This window comes from Protopterus annectens, chromosome 1.part2 (genome assembly GCF_019279795.1).
Source record: "Protopterus annectens isolate FY-2018-M chromosome 1.part2, PAN1.0, whole genome shotgun sequence".
Lineage (NCBI taxonomy): Eukaryota > Metazoa > Chordata > Ceratodontiformes > Protopteridae > Protopterus > Protopterus annectens.
The window spans coordinates 654,740,383-654,757,827 of NC_056727.1; positions in this window are offsets into that span (position 1 = coordinate 654,740,383).

The window sequence follows — 17,445 nt, forward strand, 5'->3', positions numbered from 1 at the left end:
AATACATAGTGTGACATACTTTCATATACACATTGCCAAACACATAACAGTCATACACACATCTTAGAGTCCTGGGCTTATCTGTGCTAACTACCTTGTCAGTGTGTCCATTCTGTCACAGATAAGTTGCACACAGCACATGCATCACTGGGCTGGATAGTGTTATCAGTTATCTGTATGGTTGATTGTGACAGTGGTCCCCATACAGTGAAACATGGGACATATATTGGGGGTGTCATGGTGTAAAGACAGTATATCCAGCACCCGCTCCCCACATTGGATATTGTACTCACTGAAACCCATGATAATACCCTGACATACCCACCATCATATATTGACCAGGACTGCAATACAACCCCTTTTCTATCTCAAGAGAGCTACTACAGGGATATGTATCTATTGCACATGCCACAGGGATAGTAGGGTGATTCATTGTCATGGCTGTCCTATGGTCAGCAACATCACTATCCCTAATACTGTGTGGCAAGGTGTATTGTATTATGAGAATGTGGCCTCAGAATGCTGTATCCTACAAATATACACACTTGCTCACATACACACACTTGCCAGAACTCAGAGGGTAACTCATGCCTATCATCCCATTTGTACAACAGTGTTGTGCTGGTACTGCAAGCTCCAGGTAGCCCATAGGGTGAATAGTGTAACAAGCTACATGTAATGTCCATTACAGCAGCAGCCATATCTAACTATGGCAATGGGGGGTGCCGTGGGTGTGAAGGGCCTCAGGGTATTATCAACTACAGGTCTACAAACACACAGACACTGTTATCCTCAGTAATGCACACTTATACATTTGTCAGTACTGAGGTCCATAGGTGCAGGTGTTCTTAGGAGTGTACTAGGATATTGTCCATGGAGAGATAGGAAGAGTAGGAGATGTGTGTACAGTGGTATCATGCCACCTGCCATTTGCCAGCAGGCTATCCATCAACAGATTCCATGGGGGCGATCCTCAGGGTGAGAGTTACATGCAACATCCAATCATCTGGTTGCCTCTTGCAGGGCCAGTGAGGTGCTCCAGTTGACATGTATGCAACATGTATTACATAACATGGTCAGTGTCTGTCTTGGAGACCTGTACCCAAGTATGTTCTGTTGACTGTGGTAGTGTAGTTGAGGTATCCATGGCATGTGGTGCATACAGGGTGTGGATTCCTAGCTGTGGCATTCATAACACAGCTGGCCAGACATGTCAGTGCCACTCAAGCATAGATTGCTTGTAAGCAGCCAAGATGGAGTCCCAACATCTGCACATCTGTACAGAGGACAGACAGACATCAGCTAGCCAACTGGCTATGCAGTATGTTGACTGTGTTGAGAGACAGATGTCTGACACTGATAGGTATGCCATTACTACATGACAGCAGCCCTCAATAACATGTCCTATACACACAGTAGTCTACAGTTAATATCCACATGTCAGATCAATATCCAGTAGGAAATATTTAATGACACACAGCTCACACACCAAGAACATGACAGTGAGGACTCAAGAGTCCATCTGTGCATGCAGGGGTGTTTGGTTCCAGTACTACAATCTGCAATCTACTCTTACTTGTGAAAGCACTGTCACCAGTAGTAACATAATGATATACTACATGCCAGTGTGTCTGCATATATCCTGGGATTCTACCCATGTATGTAACACATTCAAATGGAAAAGTGTATTGTACAAGCCATACATACTCAGGTATCCCAGACAGTAGAATCACACCCCTTGCTACTGTAATGACAGCACTGGGATAAAGGCCCAACTATAGGGATGCCTTTGAGATATTACTTACATAATGTTAGGAAGAGGAGAGAATAACAGAGGGGGGTGTAGAAGCATGGATGTCATGGAGTGTGTGAAGTCTGAAACTCTAATGTCCACCCATACTACCCCCTGACTGCAAACCCATGAATGAATAGCTACAAAACTGCTTGTAAACCATAATGTGATGGTAAACTGACCAGATATATGAGTCCTGCCTCTGGATAACCTGGGTGTATCTGTACAACTGAGAGGTATGGCCCCAGCAGGACATGGCCATTCCATGAAATTGAGAAAAGCACAAGGAGGGGATCCCCAGCCAGCATACCAACAATGTGCTGGACCATTTACACAGAACCAGCAGTCTATTGTCTGTAGCTACCCTGCCACAATGGCAGGAGTGTGCCAGAATGTGTAGTCTATATGCCTTAGAATATTGGTCTCAGGTTCATTCATCTTGTATTTCCCTGGTAAATAACTCTGAGCAAAGAATGATAATTGTCAGTAGTTGATGCCAGTACAAATTCCATTGGCCTATATCACATGATGTGCTGATATCATTCACTGTAGAAATTCCTTTGGTTAGCCCTCAACCATATAGTCCCAGTGGTGCTCGTGATAACTGTGTAACACTACAGTAAAAATAAGTATCCATGTAGCAGTTGTAATCTCAGTCCTGTCAGATGTAAAGTTGTGTGTTAGTGTGTGTGTGTGTGTGTGTGTGTGTGTGTGTGTGTGTGTGTGTGTGTGTGTGTGTGTGTGTGTGTGTGTGTGTATTCCTGGATGAATGTGGTTGAGTCCATTCACACTCACTACACTTCCCTTACCTCTCCTTTAGCACTGCTCCTGATGTCACTCACCTTCAAGGATACCTTTGGACAATACTCCACAATATAAGCTTTGTGGCGCTTGTGATAACTGTAGCTTACTATAGTGTAATGAACTAGTTAGGTAGGAGTTCTAATCCAGGTTCTGGCAACTGTGAAAATGCGTGTGTTTGTATGAGAGAGTGTGTGTGTCTTTGTAGAGACCTGATTTTGTGGCCATTCACACTTGCTGTGCTTCCCTTACCCTATTTTAGCACTGCTGCTGATGTTACTCACCTTAGAGGTATGTTTGGACACAATTCTGCCTATAAGCTCTATAGCATGTATGATAAATGTTGACCAATGTACTAGCAATAACTACATAGATAGGAGTTTGAATCTCATTCCTGGCAAGTGTTTGTGTGTGTGTGTACGTATATATGTCAGTACCTCAAAGATTTTGGCCCCATTTACACCCAGTACACTTCTCAGTGCCTGAATTTAGCAGGCCTGCAGATATCATTCACCTTAGAAGTACCTGTTAGCCACCCTACACCATGTAAGGTCAGTGGTGTATTTGGTGAATGCATAACGTAATGGTCTGCAAACATAGTTAGGTAGAGGTTTGAACCTCACTCCTGGCAAATGTGTGTGTGTGGGGAAAAATATTTTGTGAAATCTTTCACCCACTACATCACCCAATGCCAGTATTTACAAGGGCTGGTGATGTTCCTCACCTTAGACGTACCTTGGGAAAACATCCATCCTATACGCTGTGTGGCACATATGATAAATATGTTGTATTACAATAACAATATATAGTTAGGTAGGGGTTCAAAAATCAGTACTGGAAAGTGTGTGTGTGTCTCTGAAATCAGTATTCTGTGGGGGTGCTGGTGTGGTTGTGTAATGACAGGATCCAAGCAGACACTTATTTTGCTAAATGATTATATTGAGGACCTAGTATATATCCCAATGTCCACATCACAAGGCCAACAGTTGTCAAACACCGTACAGGTTGGTGTAGACAATCCACAGCCCTAAATGTGTAGTACCAGGTGAAATAACTATATGAAAGTATGGATTAGTTAACAATATAGGCAACCCTTCTAATACTCAGAGACCACTCTCCACCCACACATCATACACACATTTGGCTAGGCAGCAACCACTATATCAGTAGTTCTCCTGCAAATTGCCTCGCAGATAGTACCCACGGTGTGATTGCATTGGGCTCTATGTCAAACAGATGACCAGACATGACTGGTGTCACACAGGGTACAGACCTATGTCCTCTCATGTTTGGGATCTACCCTTCTGAGGTACAGGAGAACACAAAGGCACACTGGCTGATAATATTTGCATACAACAGTAAGGTGGGTGGTAGCATTCCCAACCCATGTGATGTTGACATCACACCCAAAGGCCACTTGAGACCTATGACTGTTGTCAGAACCCTGGACATTACCTCAATGCCAAAAGATGTGCCGCCATTACCTTTGGGAAAACCATGGCTCACATGAAGTAACACATTGGTGGTAGTTCACTGAACAGTGACGTTGTTCATAGGTTCATAGGTTCATAGGTTGGTACTAGACTATCGGCCCTAGGGTCTATACAAGCCTAGCCATAACAATTCCCTGGCTATTTCTTCCCATACTATTTACTTCCCTGGACCCCTGTCTAGCAGGGTGACTGACATGATCCCCGGGGTGAATTTCGTTTCATCCATCCAATTGTCAAGGTTCCTTCTGAAGAGGGCCAAAGAAGTGCTCTGCTTGACATGTACGGGCAGTCTATTCTAGAGTCTGGGGAGTCTCTGGGTCAGGAACCTATCCCTCCAGCATGTTTTGTTTATTGTGATGCCAAGGTTTAGATCCCTGGAGCATGTGGCACTGAGGGATTGGGATTTCTTTAAGTGTAGCATGTCCAACAGCTCTGGGTTTGACATAGCCTTGTATGTTAAGCAGAGATCACCTCTGAGTAGACAATACGCAACAGAGTATAGCTGGAGTTTTTTAAGGCGGTCAGTGTAGGGCATCTGCTTTAGGCCTGTGATTCTTTTAGTGAGGTATTTCTGCGGCCTTTCCAGTTGTTGCAGATGTCTTGAGAGGTACATACCAAACGGGGTGTTGTACTCTATAATGGGTCTAATGAGGGATGAGTACAGTGGGACAATGACCTCTTTTTTTTTCTGGATATAAAGCCCTTAGTGATGAGGTGTGCCATATAGAAGGATTTCCTGACTGTTGTGGTGATGTGGTTATTGAAGGTGAGACCACTGTCCACCTGTGTCCCTAAGTCTCTTATCACACTTTCGGTGTTTAGTGTACTGCCACCTATGTGGTAATTCACGGGTATATGTTTGGGATAACTATACATTTCTTGGCATTGAGCTTGAGCCCATGGCTCTATCACCAAGCATCTGTTTCTGTAAGGCCCTTTTGTAGAGTATCCACATCATTTTGGGATTCAGTAATGGCTCCCAGTTTGCAGTCATCTGCGAACTTTGTTAGCCAGAGTCCCTTAGTGTTGGCCTCTACTTCAGAGAAGTAGATGCCAAACAAGAGTGCTCCCAGGACTAAACCCTGAGGTACTCTACTTGTCACTTGTCTGGAGCTGGATTTGGAGTCAGCTATTTTTACAGTGTGGGTTCTGTCAGTAAGCCATTTGGCAACCCATTGAGTGATGTAGGGATTAATGCCTAGCTTAGTAAGTCTATCTATGATTCCAGAGTGGGGGATGGTGTCAAAGGCCTTGGCGAGGTCCAGATAGGCTGTGTGGACCGCCTTACTTTTGTCCATGGCTCTGGAGACTAATTCAAAGAAGTCAATCAGGTTCAGCAGACAAGATTGGCCCTTCACGAACCCAAACTGGGTGGGGTCCAGTGTTTCAAGGTTGCCAATGTCTTTGTTTATAAGTTCCATGATAATATGTTCCATGGCCTTACAGATCAGGCTCGTCAGACTGATGGGGCAGTAGTTCCCGGGATCCAAGGTGGATCCCCCCTTGTGGAGTGGGATAACTGTAGCTGTGCGCCACTCAGTGGACACAAAGCCTGAGGTGAGGCTATGATTAAACATGACACTTAGGTGAGGTGCCAGTTCATTTTGTAGTTCATATAATACACAGCCCGCGATGTCATAAGGTCCCATGGATGTTGTATTCTTAGCTTTGGAGAGTGTGTTTTTTACCTGTGTGGCCATTATTACCAGAATTTGGCAATCTTCCGGTATTGAGATAGGCCGTTTAGGGGGTGAGGGGGGGTGAAGTTGGCACTGAATTGATCTGCCAGAATATTGGTAATATCCTTGGGATCAGTATATTTAATGCCATTCTGTTGGAGCTCAGAGCAGATCTGAGCATTGCCATTTAGATTCTTGACATAGTTATAGAATGCCTTGCAGTTGTATTTGGAATCTTTGACAATTTTATTTTCATAACTAGCTTTGGAGGATTTTATGAGGGATCTTATTGAGGCTGGTAAGGGAGTTTTTTGCATCCTGGGATTTTCCTCTTTTCTGCAACAGTTTCTTCCTTTTGTTGTAAAGTTTGTTTATGGCAGGGGACCACCAGATTGGCTTCCTTTTTTGGAGGAGAGCATCTTAGTTCTATTTGGGTTGACATGATTCATGCATGAGTGGATGTGCTCGTACAGTGCCTTAGTGTAGGATTCAACAGTCAAACTTTCAGTTCCTGTCTGCATGGGTGTCATGAAGTTTGTCACTTCTGACTTGAGTAGCATAAATGGGGAACACAGGTTCACAGTCAGCTGCCTGTTGACCACAACAGTGCCACTGACATCAGAGAGTACTTTGATGTGTAACATCTCCTGACTGTGTGTTATCCAGCAAGTAAAAGGACGTGGCACCCTGTTCCATCCCCTCAGTAGCCAATCAATGTGTACAGTGGCCCTTTTGCCATGTTCCCCACTGGACACCTGCAACAGCTGTAGAGTCTGCAAACGTACCCCACTAAGGGAATACCATGCCTTATATACATGCCCTGTATGGATAGATGCCAATAACTCCAATGAATCCCCGTATCATACTGTCTATATAGGTGCAATCACTACCTCAGTTACATAGCCAGGTCTCACCAAATGAGGTCAGGAATGCTACTTCTGAAGATACCAATCTGTCCACACAACATGCCCCAGAGACCTCAAGCACACTTCCACACTTAAAAAAACAAGCATGTGGGACATGTGCACAACCCAGACACTGTCCATGTTATGGAATATAAATCACATACATGTGAAGCAGTGCACATCACTGACCTCCCACAATAGAAATTTGGATGAGTGGATAGGGAATACAATACCCACCCCTGGGGACCACTCCAGTGACTATACTCCTGAGCCACATTGGGGACTATTTTCATGTGGCCTGATGCCAGGGTATTCCCTTGGGCTAGCCTTGTAGAGCCTTCAGGCCCATTCACCTACTACACAACTATGAAGCAATGAACCTATGGATCTCAGTACTGACAAGTGTGTGTGTGAATAGTAATCTTAGTATGTTTGGTTGATGAATATCCCCTGTGGCTGTGGTTATTAGCAATCGGAGGTGTATCCAAACCATAACACATACCATTCTCCATTCTACAACAGATGTTGTAAATCAACATATACCTATGTACAACCCTCAGCCCTATAATCTGTGAGGCATATGCAATCACTGTGTTACAGACTGAGGATTTCCGTGCACATACTGTACCCTGCCTATGACATGGTGGATGTATCACACTGCCATACCCTGTGGTCTTGCTGCAGGGCCACATCCTAATGACACACAGATGCCTAGAACAGACACGGGATACAGCATGTGAGAACACATTCACTCAACACTTCACTTGTGGGGGGAGAGAAGGATAAAGCTGTCACTGAAGGTTTTGCCAAGACTGTGGTCAATATCTGTTGTCTCAGGACAGCTATTAGCATTGTGCAGTAACTCACAGCACTAGTGTTTAATGTTGTGGAGGTTGTTGATGTAATTATCAAAGACTGTTGTGACTGTCGTCAGTGTCTGCTGCATGTCTGCCGTCATAGATGTCTGTAGGGGATTCCATGAGGGATCCAAAGTTGTGTTTGAGGCTAATAAGGGAGTTCAACAGTCATGGCACATCACCTTTCTCTGCAATAGTGCCCTCCTTCTGATGTACACTTTAGTAATTGCAGGGGACCATCACATTGTCTCCCAGTGTTTGGAGGACAGTGTCTGGGTTCTGTTGGCTCTGGCTAGTACCATGCATTCATGTACCTGTTTGTACAGTGCATATGTGTATGATTCCACAGACATGCAGCTATTTCCCATTGCCATGGGTGCAGTGAAGGCATCCACCCCTGTTTTCATGGCTGTAAAGTCATCTTTGGAGAGGTTTTGCAAGGTGGTTACCTTTGTGGAGGGTATGGCTGACATGTTAAGTTCCATGTTGATTACAGACTGTGTGGATCTCACTATGCAGAGACTGACATCTGTGGATGAGCAACAGTCCCATATTTAAGTAGTCAACACAGGTCAAGGTTGTTGCATCTTCTACCGGGGGTCAGTATGAGCTGGTCTAGGGCATTGGAAATGATGAATCCAAGAAGTGTTAGGCCACTGTACTGGCACTTGGCTGCTTTCTCCAAGTGATGGAGGGGTAGTTGAAGACTAGAACTATGCCAGTGTTGCATTGGACCATCATAGATTGCAGGGTGTTGAGGAATGTGCATTGACAGTCTAGGGACATAGATGTGGCCCATAGCAGGCTATGGTCTGGATTGTGCTATTACCCCAAGGCAGTTGTACTGGAAGTATCTCCAATGCATTATGCTGGGATACTAGTCTGGAGGTATTCCTAGCCATAATGAATATGGAGACAACACCACCTGTGGAGCTGTGGTGTAGTCCATGTTTGGGGGCTGACAGCTGCAGAATGTGTAATAGCCTGATACTGCAGGTCTGCTGTCTGCTGCTGTGAACCACCTCTCCATTACAGCAGACATGTTCTCCACTCTGAGTGCTTTGAGTGACTGCATCCTGACAGTTAGATGTCTACTGTTGAGCAACATGACCCTCAGATTGCATACATGTCTAGCTGTTATGGTGGTAATAACATTAGGAACACTGCCTAATAAGGCATCATAGGGGTGGCAAGACACTTAGCCAGTACCTGGAAACCCAGCGGTGACAGATGTAGGATATCTGTGGCAAGTCATTGGGTTCTGTCAATCATGTTATCTCAAGCAGAAAGGTACTGGATCCTATGAGAATGACACAAAATACGTAAGTCAATGTTGCAGTCAATCATCAGTTGATAGCACCGCAGCATCATTCTGGGTGACGGTGGTATACTGCTCAGGGCTACTGTCACACCTGCCTGGACCACATAATCAGAGAGTTCAACCATGTCTCTTGTCATGTAGTTCAGGGAGGTGTGTCCCAATTCATTCACACCCACATGGATACAGAGTGATGCTTGTAGTTGTGGAGTGCCATGACCGGCTGTGTCATGTGTTGGATGCTGGCATATGATAGATATTTGGCTGTTACCTGCTCCATATTCTACTTAGTGAGTGGGATATGTGTGTGCCTCAGTATTGAGTTACTCAAAATCACTGTATTGTGCAAGGTGGTTAGCCTTAGGAGCTTAGGTTGAGGGGCACACTGTGTAGATTAAATATGTGTCCCTTGGCATGTGTCATGTCGCAGTGTCTGAGTGGATGTCTGTCTTGCTAGTCTGTGCTGTTTGGGTAAATGTCAATGGAGTGCCTGTGGGTGTGTGGTTTTTCACTGTATGTCACGGCTGTCAAAGTGGGTGTCATGGTATGCTATGTGTTCTACATGGTGTGGTGCAGGTGTTGATCTTATCCTCTTGACCTACTAGTCCAGTCTTTGCTGGAGAGTGCATATGTCCAATTTGGGTGATATATGGGTAACCCTCACTGGTCTGAGTGTTTGGAGTTTAGAGGGGAGGGTTGTCTGTGTACATGAGGCATTTGCAACAGTGTCTCAGAATGGACAAGTGTACCAGGTTAATGGGTAAAAGCACAGAAAACTGTCCTTTAGACATGCCAAGAGGGGTGTACATAACTAGTAAGTACTAGGGCTACATCTGTGATTAACAAGTACTGCTGATGGCTCCCAGGTGTGCCACACTTCTTGATACAATAACCTGGTAAAGTGCCAAGCCGAAATGCTAGTTGACGTGCAAGACAGAAAGAACTAGCATGATGCATGGGTGGAACAGAAGGCAGACTGTCTACCACCTGTGATACTTTACCACAGCTGAACAGTTATCAGCAGCTTTGCCATATGAAAATTCAGTAATCTTTGTAGCGCATGTGGTAACTGCACAGCACTATAGTAGACATACCTAGGTAGCCAGGAGTTCTAATCCCAATACTGGTAAGTGTGTGTGTGTGTGTGTGTGTGAATCATGTACTGTTTGGCTTATACCATTTTTGACCTGCGTTCTACCCTTTACACTTCCCCTCTCTCCAATTTAGTAGTCCTGTTGATGTCATCCACCTTAGAAGTACCATTGGAATAGGTGAAAACATATAAGTTCTGTGGCACATCTGATAACTACGTAGCACTATAGTAGAAATACCTGGATAGGAAAGAGTTCTAATTTCACTACTGACAACTGTTTGCATGTGTGAGGCTTATGTCTTGTGTGGCTTATACCATACATGCCTGGTGACCACCTCCTGCTGTCATTACTTTATATAGTGTGGTAATAACACCTTCCTCACATACAGCAGGTTAAATCATTGCACAGTCCTCTGTACAGATGTGTCTGGAATATCCATATGTTTGCAACCTATATGTGGTCAGAAGTGGCCTGTGTGCCTTAACAATGTCCATGTATGTGATACTATTGCCAAATAGGCCACAGTGAGTGTACTGACACATATGGCAGCATGAGGTATCATACCTGACTGAAACATCATGCTGATATGACGTCTGCCACCCTCACAGGTGGCCAGCCTTGTAGGTGCAATACATGAGTCCAGATGTTTGGTTTACAAGTGAATTGTTCCTATTATGGGTCACATTAAAGACTGAATGAGGTGTGGACTGATATATTGTGGTCCTAATTAGTATCTAACAGGAACACCTTGCATCTTAACAGGGGTATGTACACAATTTATATCCACTGGATACCACTAATGTGTCACACATATCCCTACCTTAGGTTGTTTGTTCAGCCCATTTTACTGGCCTCTGTCCAGACGTCTTGGCACTGACAAGTTGTGAGGTATGCTACAGGAATGTTGACTTCACATCAAATAGGCCCCAGTGGTGACCACTGTGATGCAATACAGCTAACCCCAGCACAAGTGAACATGCACAAAAAGCAATATAGCTATTACATAAAGCGGTATAGTGATTACTGATAGTTGCGTGCATGGTAAATTGCATGAGCTTCACATGCCTGGGGTATTGCCAGGCAACAACAGAACAATATCATACTCACCAGCTTCAGGCTGCTGTCCCATATGCAGACCAGGGGGTCCTAGGTAGTTGTGAGAGGGAGTTTTTGTCAGCAGACTCACATGTGGCCTTGGTACAGGATGGCTGCAGCATGTTTGCACATCTACCGTACTAACCGCAATAATACACAATGTCCTGTCCTCACCATAGATGTGGACCTCTGTGCATTATAAAACCCCATCCACAACTGCAATCAGAAGTGACACATGGATGTAGAGACAATGCAGATACATGCATGTCTGATATATTAGGATACTAATCCCCACTGGGCCTTTGCCTGCATGCTCCTTGTCCAGTGTGTGTGTGTGTGTGTGTGTGTGTGTGTGTGTGTGTGTGTGTGTGTGTGTGTGTGTGTGTGTGTGTGTTGTATGTGTGTGTGTGTGCAACCCACCTCCACAATGCTTCCTTCAGCTTCATGGCTTGTGCATTGGGAGGGGGCCCTAAGTTTGCCGAGGAGCTCCTTGGTGGGTGTCAGTGGGGGCTGGATGGCTCAGCCCCCACCTGTGGCTAGCCAGTCCCTCACTACAGCAGCAGCCCATTGACTGGCATGGGAGATGAGGTGGGTAGCCCAATACTGCACATGTTCATAAGTTCTGCTGTGCAGGCCAGCATCATTTACCCTCTGGACCACATTGTTCCACAGGGTGGTCCTCTCCAGCACATCTTCTGCTTTCCATCCAAATAACAGAACATAATGTTCAATCACATATCAGGTGGTGATGTCAGTTTCCCCAACACAGAATGCTGGTAGGTGAGCACTCTGCATGTTACTTGGAAGACAAACAGAAAAAAGGTCACATGACCTCATATAGTTGTCAAATTGCGTATCAACAGTGGCTATTACTTGCAAATAATCCACAGTACACCATAACGCTCCAAGCTATCATAGTTATAGCAGCCTGCTTTACACTCCTGTCCCTGAGCTATCTTATCCCCCCCAACGTTGGACACTTGATTGCAAAATCCTCTATTCTCCATTCATTTCTGTATAGAGGGTTGACAGTGGGCGTCTTCCATCTGGATGGTGTGGGGATGGTGGCAAGTCTGTGTTTGACTGTGGTATGTGATGGAGCTGTGAGGATATGCCTGAGTTCATGTAGAAGGCAGACAGTGATATTATGCCCCATGGAGATATGCTGTTGTTGCCATCAGTAGGCAATATGTACATGCTCACCATTGCTGAAGGGAGGAGTGTGGTTGATGTGCATATACCCCTGTACAACTGGGGTGGACAGAGTGACATGTTCCCACCTAACCTGTGTGATGCAGGATGCCTATATCCATGGCATGTGTGTATGAGGTGTTCTTTACCCCCAGTACAGGGTAAATTGTGTTGTTTCCTCTGAGACTTACAACATATGTGGGGACACAGTTGCAATTGTCCTTAGTGGTGTGTATATGTCTGATCTGTATTCATAGTCAGCCTTACAGGAAGTCACCTGTGAACGTACATGCTTGTTCAGATATAGGTGGACTTGCTTCCAAGTTGATGCCTGCACCTATGTGTCCCTGTACAGCCAATGTAGCAACCTATTATGTGGTTTGTGTATTGCTGCTGTCCACCAAAGGGGATTAATCTACCTTGGTGGAGGCTGGTTATACAGGTCAGTTACTGCTGAGTCCATATAGTTACAGTGGATATAAAGGATACATACCCTGTTACACCGCCTGGTATTTGTGCAATTGGCACATGACACCACAATAACTTGTTTCAAAACAATTCTCACCTGTAATGTGACCTATAGCCTGTACAATTCAATTGAAAACATAAAAATCTGGTCTGTGAAAACATATGGAAATAATCAGTACAATAAGCCAGTTGAATGAGTGTGCACACCCTTAAACTGATATGTTGTAAATGTACCTCCTGAGATGGTTACAGCATTGATCTCTCTTGGTCTGGACTTTAACATCATGGCACATCTTCACTTGGCAATAGTTTCTCATGTCCTAGAAACACCTTTGATTGTATTTCAATGGAATTGTACAGGTTACGGATCACATTCAAGATGAGAAACATTATGAAATGATCTTCTGTGGTCTGATTGTCATACAGCACACAAGCCTGGGATTCCAACAGGGGTGTGTACACTTGTGATATCCACTGTATATAGGTGTTGATATAGCTGGTAGTGGTAGGCATGAACAGAGGGTTATAACACAGTTGGACACTTCTCTGATTAATATCTGATAATCATGCCTACTCTAGTACCCATATCAGTGTCAGGGCAATGCAACAACCAGTAGCTGTACACATTTATGTCTGTTGTATGCACTGACACTGATATTACCCACATGTGCAACATGCACAACTTATGTACCTGACTGCTTAAAACGCATGTGATTAGTTTTGTGCCTTCCAGCTGAACATATGCATATATACATGTGCTCAGGAGATACCTAGTATACATTTCTGTTCTATGTTAGTATGGCACACTGTATTTACAGTCTTGCTGCTCAGTCATACTTCTCAACTTTTTATAGCAGTATGTCTGGACAATGGCACACATAAATGGGTGTCAAAAGGGACATCAGTATTGATAATGTATTAATATAGCTGCACCATACATTAGTATGTTGATTGCACAGTAGGGTTTGACATCACCGTGATAACCTGGAAGATGTCCAACAGACCTAAGTAGGCTATTATGTTACAACGTCATTGCTCACAGACCTGCCAATGGTTTGGCTGACATAACACAGGTATATGTGTACATGACTACAGATATCAGTCACAAATGTGTTTATTGTCCACTGTACAATTGAATGTTATTAATTCAGTATATCACATGCAGTTCAACACACATGTCTACAACAGTACTTTACTATGCACATGCCCTCTATAAGTCTCTTAGCTTTACAAGACAAATGTGGCATACTCATAATCACAGGTAACTTGGATATGGAAAACATCCCATTAACTGGGATCCCATCTTTAGGAATTAGGATAAGCCCTGGCTGCTGTCTGCTCCGCTCCCAGCATCTAACCCATGTCTTACCTGCCCATCTTGTGCTACCTGCACTAGTCTCTAGGAAAATAAAGTACTCCAACTTATCGGAGGTCCACCTCACTGAATAATCCACCCTACAATACCTCTCCAAAGGACACCAGCAAATTACCTGCCCATCTTGTGCTACCTGCACTAGTCTCTAGGAGAATAAAGTACTCCAACTTATCGGAGGTCCACCTCACTGAATAATCCACCCTACAATACCTCTCCAAAGGACACCAGCAAATTACCTGCCCATCTTGTGCTACCTGCACTAGTCTCTAGGAGAATAAAGTACTCCAACTTATCGGAGGTCCACTTCACTGAATAATCCACCCTACAATACCTCTCCAAAGGACTCCAGCAAATTACCTGCCCATCTTGTGCTACCTGCACTAGTCTCTAGGAGAATAAAGCACTCCAACTTATCGGAGGTCCACCTCACTGAATAATCCACCCTACAATACCTCTCCAAAGGACACCAGCAAATTACCTGCCCATCTTGTGCTACCTGCACTAGTCTCTAGGAGAATAAAGTACTCCAACATATCGGAGGTCCACCTCACTGAATAATCCACCCTACAATGCCTCTCCAAAGGACACCAGCAAATTACCTGCCCATCTTGTGCTACCTGCACTAGTCTCTAGGAGAATAAAGTACTCCAACTTATCGGAGGTCCACCTCACTGAATAATCCACCCTACAATACCTCTCCAAAGGACACCAGAAAATTACCTGCCCATCTTGTGCTACCTGCACTAGTCTCTAGGAGAATAAAGTACTCCAACTTATCGGAGGTCCACCTCACTGAATAATCCACCCTACAATACCTCTCCAAAGGACACCAGCAAATTACCTGCCCATCTTGTGCTACCTGCACTAGTCTCTAGGAGAATAAAGTACTCCAACTTATCGGAGGTCCACCTCACTGAATAATCCAACCTAGAATATTTCTCCAAAGGACACCAGCAAATTACCTGCCCATCTTGTGCTACCTGCACTAGTCTCTAGGAGAATAAAGTACTCCAACTTATCGGAGGTCCACCTCACTGAATAATCCACCCTACAATACCTCTCCAAAGGACACCAGCAAATTACCTGCCCATCTTGTGCTACCTGCACTAGTCTCTAGGAGAATAAAGTACTCCAACTTATCGGAGGTCCACCTCACTGAATAATCCACCCTACAATACCTCTCCAAAGGACACCAGCAAATTACCTGCCCATCTTGTGCTACCTGCACTAGTCTCTAGGAGAATAAAGTACTCCAACTTATCGGAGGTCCACCTCACTGAATAATCCACCCTACAATACCTCTCCAAAGGACACCAGCAAATTACCTGCCCATCTTGTGCTACCTGCACTAGTCTCTAGGAGAATAAAGTACGCCAACTTATCGGAGGTCCACCTCACTGAATAATCCACCCTACAATACCTCTCCAAAGGACACCAGCAAATTACCTGCCCATCTTGTGCTACCTGCACTAGTCTCTAGGAGAATAAAGTACTCCAACTTATCGGAGGTCCACCTCACTGAATAATCCACCCTACAATACCTCTCCAAAGGACACCAGCAAATTACCTGCCCATCTTGTGCTACCTGCACTAGTCTCTAGGAGAATAAAGTACTCCAACTTATCGGAGGTCCACCTCACTAATTAATCCACCCTACAATACCTCTCCAAAGGACACCAGCAAATTACCTGCCCATCTTGTGCTACCTGCACTAGTCTCTAGGAGAATAAAGTACTCCAACTTATCGGAGGTCCACCTCACTGAATAATCCACCCTACAATACCTCTCCAAAGGACACCAGCAAATTACCTGGCCATCTTGTGCTACCTGCACTAGTCTCTTGGAGAATAAAGTACTCCAACTTATCGGAGGTCCACCTCACTGAATAATCCACCCTACAATACCTCTCCAAAGGACACCAGCAAATTACATGCCCATCTTGTGCTACCTGCACTAATCTCTAGGAGAATAAAGTACTCCAACTTATCGGAGGTCCACCTCACTGAATAATCCACAATACAATACCTCTCCAAAGGACACCAGCAAATTACCTGCCCATCTTGTGCTACCTGCACTAGTCTCTAGGAGAATAAAGTACTCAAACTTATCGGAGGTCCACCTCACTGAATAATCCACCCTACAATACCTCTCCAAAGGACACCAGCAAACTATGTTTGTGGAATAATTCCTGCCAGAGAGACTTTCTACTATTGTACCTATACCACAGGTTAGAGAAAGTCCTGAGCTAGGACAGCCAGCAGCCTCCCCCCACCCACACCCCCGCTGTACCTCTTACTCTCTTTTCCCATCCCCTCCTTAAACTCCCTTTGTCCAGCAACCTTCTCTTGTTTTGCTCTTTAACTCCCTCTCTTACCAGCCTTGCAATTACCTGATCTGTCCACTAGGGGGCTCCTCACCCCCAGCTTTTCCCTCTTTCTTGTGACTTATGCCTAGAATTTACACTATTTTCTCCTGCTGCTCCTTAACTACCCTTTAGTCCTCGCACTTCACCCTCTACTTCCACTGTCCACACTCACCTCTTCTAGGTTAGTTCCTCACTACCTTCTCCCACATGTATCTTGTCTAACTTCTCTTCTGGAGTCAGTCTTGCTGATTGTTTTTTTACAATTGCAACTGAAGCTTTCTCCTGCACTAATCCTTTGTTTCTGGACTACCTCTCCATAGACTCTTACTCCTCTTACTTAATTCTTCTCTCTGTCCATACCTTTTTCTACCCCTCTTTCTATTTGCACCTCTACCTTGTACTATATAGTATCCCTTGCTCCTCACTAAGGTTTTACTCCCTCTTCCTCTCGGTAATTGTCTCTCCCTTGCCCCTCCCATCTACAACTACTATTACCTCCTACTGCCTTCCCCCCTCCACCTTTATCCTGAACTCCCATAAATACCCTGGGCCTAGGGGGGCGCCATCTTTAGGAATTAGGATAAGCCCTGGCTGCTGTCTGCTCCGCTCCCAGCATCTAACCCATGTGCTATGTAGGTAAAGATATTGTTGCCGCTGTTTATGCAAAATGCCTGCAATGTTTTGTGCCAAATAACCAGATTGTTAGAGCTCCTGTGAATGAATTATTGAAAGTCTGTATCTTTTCACTTGTTTTTTTTTATCAAACTGTGGAGTGCTTGTGATTTTTCACTGCTAGCGTATTTTTTAATATCTACTGTTTTAGCCTTACGAGACTGCTTGGGAAGGATTTGCAAGCGTTATTTCTAGCTGTGGTTAAAGGATTGTTAGAACTCTTCCCTCGCTTATTCTCCAAAAGCTAAAAACGCTGTCTGTTAGAGTTCACTGATTTCCCTGGCTCGGCTTCCTGAACTCCGTCTTCCACGTGGAGTTCCTAAATCTACTTAATTATTAT